Genomic DNA, 7,812 nt, shown 5'->3' with positions numbered 1-7,812 from the left:
ACTAACTGACAGTACCATGTCAAAAAACGACCAAAACACAAACAACAGTCTACAAAACACATCACAGAAAACTAAAAACTGAGCAACACGAACCCCTGCAAAAACCTTGGGTGATCGCATATGCTCTGGAAGGGTAAGCAGATCCTGCGCTGCACATGTGGCACCCGTCGTGTTTCTCATGTAAGTACAAACCCGGGTGATAAGTCTAATTCTGTAGGTCCCATCCAGGACGGGGCTGTGGTCACGACAATTGGAACATATCAGTCGTCATCTGTGTAACAGATATTCCATAACAGTCAAACAAGTCGTCCGTAAAAACTCGGGATGAACTCTTTATTTTGATCGCTTCCTTGTAAGCAGCAATCCTCTAGCAAGGAAGTCTTTACAGGAAATGAAAGCACTGGAATACCGTATCAACTGAGAGATATATACTCCACATGCAGGCGCTGCTCGAATGTAATTGTTGATACATAGAAATGGAAGTTTACAATTCGAAAGCTGGAATCATTTCTTTTGTCGTAAAGATGTGTTATTAACCTACCCTCATTGTCAAATTATAGATGTAAGTCAAAATATGAGGAAGACTTAACTGTATCTGTCCTTTATTTGAAGTTCGATGGGATAGATGCGTTCAACAAAGTCACTAAACTTTGTATTATTCAGTGAAAGGACATCATCTATATAGTGGAACGTGATGTTAAAGCATAATGCTGGCTTCTTTCTATTTTTCCTTAGAAGCTCCTGTATGAAGTCGGCAAGAAGAAAAGCACAGTTGGTTCCCTTGGAAATACCGATTGTCTGTTGTTGGAAGAGACAATTTCTCATATTTGGTTGAAATTCTAAAGGAACATAGAACCGACCTTTGATATTTCAGGATTTCTTCTTTGGTAAATGTCGTGGTGGTTTATGTTGAGTTTCCAAGTGAATTGTCAATACTTAATTCCGTTATCAAACAATTTATATAATGTGATTTGCACATAAATTAGATGGTATTTGGGGCTTTATAAGCAGGGACAACAACTTATCTGTCACGGAGGTAGGACAGCAATCTAATTAAAAGATAGAACTCTGATTTCGTTATCTTCATAAGATATTTTTGATACAGTCGGTACCTTTCAATTAACCTCATTCAAGTTTATGTTCTGCGTGCACTGTTCACTTTCGATTACTCGAATTCTGATAGGTTGAAAAGCCACCAGTGAAATCCTTCAGAAGTGAAACCATATACGCATCGGTGTTAGCTCTCTTATGGAGATAACGAAATTAGAGTTCTATATTTTATTTAGTTTGGTAGGACAGGAACTTAACTACATTTGGGTCTTAATAGATGTGTATTCATAGATCCATTCAGTTTTTTGTCTCGCGACGGAGTCGAAAAATCGACTTTGGCGTGCTGCGTCAGCAATGTATTAGTTTGTGATTAGGTCAGTTAATGGCCAACCACTAGTGGTAGGTCATTGGTATTATGTATGCAGTTGAACTAGCATTGGCAAATCTCATTTCCATAGAGATTATTTTGCCCCGCCCCGTCAGTCATGGTCTACTAGTGGTAGGTCATTGGTATTATGTATGCAGTTGAACTAGCATTGGTAAATCTCATTTCCATAGAGATTATTTTGCCCTGCCCCGTCAGTCATGGTCTACTGACTTTGAAACTTTTGGTGTATTTACATGTTAAAGTTCGTGATTAAGTCAGTTTAAGGGGAACCATTAGTGGTAGGACAGTGATATTTGGTATGAAGTTGTATAAGCATTGGCTCGTCTCATTTCCATGGAAATTATTTACATAGTTTACAAGTAAAAGTTGTTGTATAGGTTAATTTAAAGGGAACCAATGGTATTTGGTATGCAGTTTTATAAGCATGTGCATTTCTCATTTGGCTCTGCACCTTCAGCGATGGTTCATTGACTTTGAATGATTTGTGTATTTTACATGTTTAAATATTGCCATTTTAATTTCAACATTTGTATTTTACTTTCAAAATAACAAAACGCGAGACATATTCCTATGTCAGCAGTTTATTTTAATTCTAATTTGTATCCACGTCCTTACAGCTTTAACCCTTTCGGAAAAAATATCTACGTCTTCTTTTTCTTTTTTATATTATCCTCCACTGAATCTTTCAGTATTTTGAAGTTATGTTTCTAATTGATGGGTTTGGGCTCACGATATATCGGGCCTCTGGATAACAAATTTCGCAGAGAGGGGTTATTGACAATGCTCAGGTCACCAGTTATAACGTGGACAGCCGGATTATATATGAATGGGTAACTAGTAAAGGTTCAATAGGTCGGTTTAGACTTGAAGTCGTCAATATTGAGATTCTGCTACACGTTTTTGTAATTGAAAATTTTAGTCGCTGTGGTTTGGTATAGGTATAAATATTAGCAACCTGATCTTAAAAATTAGGGAGTATTTTCGAACGAACTGATTTATGAAGTATATTGCCAATTTGATAAGGTCTGTTCTATCTTCCTTTAGAATTTCAACCAAAGATGAAGAACTGGATCTTCCTTCACTGTATTGGATACCTAACTACATAAGTGTCCTTACAATTCGAGGATTATGCCAGGCAATGGGTTAAACGCGAGAAGGAAGACGAAGATACAATTTCCGATTTGATTAAGGCTGTGAGGTCGTTGATACAAATCAGAATTAAAAATCTGAATGGGTCTATGAATATCTATGCTACATAAATCTTTTAAGACCCAAATGTTGCATAACACCTGTCCCACCTCAATGACAAATATGTTGTTGTCCTCGCAGATAAAGCCCCTAACAACATCGTTTTTGTGTGTAAATCACATTACATAAACTGCTTGATAAATGGATTAGGTATTGACTATTCACATGGAAACTCAACATATACCCCCGAAACTTACCAAGAAGGAAATCCTGGATAATCATAGGTCTGTTCTATGTTCCTTCCGAATTTCAACCAAAGATGAAGAACTGGATCTTCCTTCACTGTATTGGATACCTAAACTACACAAGTGTTCTTACAAACAACTTTATATTGCTGGGTCTTCCAAGTGCTCCACGAAACCTCCTTCTAAATTATTAACATCAATTTTATCAGCAATCAAATCGAGATAGTCTTTTACTGATGTTCAAATCTCGTAAATCGATAAAGAAGAGACAAACGAAGGTTACAAACAACACCTACACATCTTATCGGTCAACCAATGTATGATGATGACGGTAAAACCTGTGTAGTGTCAATTTATGTCATTCTTTCTCTTAAATCTGTCGGAGAAGTTTTCGTGTAAGGAGCACAACCTTGTTAACGTAGTCCGTATTGTATTAACATTCACGAGAGTAACGTATCATCTGAGATATGTAAACAAAAACGACACAACGGTCGTATTATCCTGCGGATAAAAGGGAAGTTAACAATTGGAAAGTTAAAATCATCAAGTTTGACATAGATTCTAGTTTGAAGTCGTACCCCTGTGTCACATATCAAGGAATGGATCAGTATATGAAGCAGATCTTTTACTTTCGGCAGTATCCTTAATATCAAGTTCACCTGGATATATGAGATGTAAGCACTCAGTTAAATGTGGGTAATTCAACGACAGGACATCACCAATATATCTAAAAGTGAATTAAAGTTTTTTGCAAGATGCCTTTCTTTTTTTTCTTTGAGAAGGTTTTGTAAGAATTTAACTTAAGATGAGCACAGAAACAAATCGGCCAGTAGTGGTGCACAATAAGTACCATTGGAATACCGTGCTTTGGCTGAAATATTAATCCACTAAACTCAACAAATATGTTGTCGATCAAAACGGCCACCATTTTGTCGATACCATCTTCGGCGTATTTGTTGTGGGAATCAGTGTGGGTTTTAAAAAAAGTAATCATGCCAGCGCTTTCATCGTTACAATTTTTGAAGGAAGCTTTCATTTTTTTTATGAAAAAGTAAAATAAAAAATTTCTGTATCGTATTCCTGCCAAGTGCTTAAAACCATTATTCAAGTTATTTCCTTGGAATTATGAATTATGTACATAAATAAGCTTGGAATCACTCCGATCCTTTTAATTTTGTTAAAATTTATATGAAAGATTTATATTAATAATTATGTCGGTTGAGATCAAGAACTATGGCCCTTTCAAATAAGAACTATTTGAATAAATGCATAATAGGCGTTCTCACCGTGACAAATTTAGTTGGTTTTATGAAAAAAAGATGCAAGTTTTATCTTTACAATCGGTGTCTCATTGAAATTCAAAATGTTTGTCATTTGAAATTTTGTATGGGAGTTTAGGTTATGCTTATATTTATGAAAATGTTGGAAATGAACCTTTACTTCAAGTACTATTCATGCAGTTATGTTCCACGATTTGATTCAATTCTGATTGCAGAATCTAGTAATTTCTGTCATTATGCATGTAACAATTTGCGCGTAGCGTATCCATTTATTACCCCTTGGGGCGGGGACATTTGAACGCTAGTCTTTGGGATGAATGAAAGTATATAGCATGTATAAGTAATCGGTAATTTAGCTCAATAAAAGATAAAAAAATCAAATAAATATAAACTGACTTAAAATCATGACACCCTTTTGATTCTTTAATGCACATCTAAATAACAAGAATGTGATTTGAAAAAGAAGACAATTAAAAGATCCATCTTGTTAACAACTTAGTAAATGTTTTCGTTTTTCCGAAATCACTTTGATAAATTCGAAATGTTGTTGTCTACATAGTTTTGCAGCGAACGTGGTGATTGACATTAAATTTTGTTAAAATTTCAATTTAAGTCGTTTAAATCGATTTATGAAAAGTCAATATTCGGCTTAAAGTGTATCAATTAACAACTAGGAGCATTCGACAAATTGTTGATAATAAGAACTGGTGTTAAAAAATTAGAATTCTTAGAACGAGATAAATAGAAAGCAATAAGACAGAAAATGATCACTTTAATGATTGTGATTCTGTTTTAGCGATTATGAGAGTCCTTTAAAGCAAAACTAGCAACTTCAACGCGTTAAAAGCAACGTTAACGCGTTAAAAGCAACGTTAACGCGTAAAAAGGAACGTTTCGCTTAAAAATCCCTTTAACGCGTTAAAAGCAACTTTAACGGTAGACTCTACGTATCACTAGCCTAGGGTAGTATGAATATTCATGAGTTGTATGAAGCAACGCGGGATACGAGATCACGTCATTGGCGCGATTATCTAATTTCACAGACCTGTCAGCAAGCGGAAAACAGAAATATGTTCAGAAGTTCTTAGATATTTCCCAAGATGTAGGGCATATATCACTGGAACAGAGACGATACCAAAATAAGTATTTTGAATACTGAATCAGCTTTAGATATTGTGTACAAACACGGCATCTAGGCACTCAAAAGACGATTATTAAAAGGGGGGTTACACGCAACGAATGCATACGAGGGCTACCCTATGTGTTACATATGAAAACATACAGAAGAGCTATATTAAACCAGCAACAGTAACAGATCCAAATTTTCATTTAGTGGGGGGGGGGGGGGGGGGGGGGGGGGGGGGGGGCTGCTCCAGTCCATGGCATAGGGACTTCAGTCTTGACTACAGGTCAAATATATGTAATATATTATAGCGCTTCAATCGTCTACATACATTTAAAAAAAACGTATGCCCCTACTGTAGACTTTATTGGCTATATATCTCATCTGTAGTCCAGTCCCTATATATGCTCCAGTCATGCCTGGGTGATTCCCTATATATCCACCAAATTTTCCCTACAAGAGGGGGGTCCAATGCACCCTGCTCACCCCCTAAATCAGTGTTTGAGAGACACATATTCACTTGTATATATGTCTCAGAATAAACCAATGTAAAACCAAACCTTAGCCTAACTCAATTACTGATAAGACCAATAATTATGATGTCTTGAAAGGCTATTTTATTTTTTTTTGTCATAATTATCTGGACTACTGCTACCTATGATCCCATCATTAACATGGTCGAAGGGGGTGGGGCTAGGGTGTTTGTTTCATCTTGCACACAGTTGCAGGGTTTGGTACAGACATCTGGCTGTTGTTGTAAACCAGACACCTCATTCATAATACATTTATTGTACATGTATTTTTTTTTGCAAGAATCTGTACATATATACCCGTTGTTCATATAAATTTCAGAAGAAAATCATTACCCATTGATCCATAAATATATATTTTCCAAGCTATCATAAAAATAAACTATGACATCTTTAGATGTAACTAAAAACCTGGGTTCTTTCATATTATTGAACAAAAACATCAGTACACAATTTTACAGACATCTAAGATTATCATAACATTTAGACATGCTATCTGGTTATCAACTTTAACTGATTTTATAAATTTTTTGTAGTAATCCTTGCATTCTGTTTATTTTTAAAGGAATGCATTGACCATATGTTTGTTTGCCCTAACCCTACCTACCCAAAACATAGCTGCCTACCCAAATTCTGTATTGCTCTGATGTGAAAAAGTTTTCTTTTAATCTGATAGGCATGAAGACTAAAAAACATCAGACACTTCAATTTCCCTTTGCTGTGAGAAAAAAGAAAATGCCTACCAACCTACCCACTGTCTCTAAAATGTATCTTTGGGTAGGGTAAGGGCAAACTAAAATATTTATAAGTGTAGCCTTACAAATGTGACATCAAAATTTATCAGTGTAAAAATTATTTCAGGTTTAAACAGTCTTCTTGAAAACTTGGACATAATGACGTAAAAATCTGCTAAGAGGTGTGCAAATTGAGCAGGGAATGCCCCACAAACCCTTTCTGTTAGTTAACATTTACAGTGTCCAGTTATGTACCCCTTTAAGTTTATTCTGTCCTTTTAAATTTGTGAATAAAGGAAGTATCTTTATTAATAATTTATATATATATATGCTCTTAAAAGGTAAATTTACAAATGATATATTATGTTCAAAACAAGCTGATTACTTTTTGTTTAGTTCGAAGTAAAAACTAGGAGTAAGGGAATTTTCTGCTAAGGGAATTTAGACAATTTTTTAAAAATTTCAACCTACGGTCAAATATATTAATTTCACTTGTCCACTTAATCATGTTAATATGAAAAACTAAAGTGCAAGGAGTATTTATTTATCTACATTTCTTGTTTCAGCAATTGCTGTACCTTTCCAGTTACTTATTATGTGTTGTGTATTAATTTGACTATAACACTTTTGAGTGAATGGATAGGTTGATAATATTCATCAATCAAAAAAGAAACTGGAGAGATTGGTAATGGTTTTAGGCAGCAGCAATTGAAGGTACACAAATTAAGGTTGTCATATCAGCCTACAAAGTCATATCAATAGCCCAGGCTAGTGGTCAATAAGCATGAGTCATCAGACATCAGTCATATCAATGGCCTAAGGTAGAGGTCAATTATCAGGAGTGATCAGTCAACAGTCCTATCGATAGCCTAGGGTAGTCGTCAGTTATCTGGAATGACCAGTTAACAAAGTCATATCACTAGCCTAAGGTAGTAGTCAATTATCTGGAATGACCAGTTAACAAAGTCATATCACTAGCCTAGGGCAGTAGTCAATTATCTTGAATGACCAGTTAACAAAGCCATACCACTAGTATAGGGTAGTGGTCATTTATCAGATCAGTTGAGTTAACAAATCCATATCACTAGCCTAGAGTAGTGGTTAATTATCAGGAGTGATCAGTTAACAAAGTCACATCACTAGCCTAGGGTAGTGGTCAATTATTAGGAGTGATCAGTTGACAGAGACATATCACTAGCCTAGGGTAGTGGTCAATTTTTAGGAGTGATCAGTTAACAGAGACATATCACCAGCCTAGGGTAATAGTCAATTAT

Source organism: Mytilus californianus, unplaced genomic scaffold (genome assembly GCF_021869535.1).
Source record: "Mytilus californianus isolate M0D057914Y unplaced genomic scaffold, xbMytCali1.0.p SCAF_1, whole genome shotgun sequence".
NCBI lineage: Eukaryota > Metazoa > Mollusca > Bivalvia > Mytilida > Mytilidae > Mytilus > Mytilus californianus.
Note: the sequence above shows the minus strand (reverse complement) of the source record.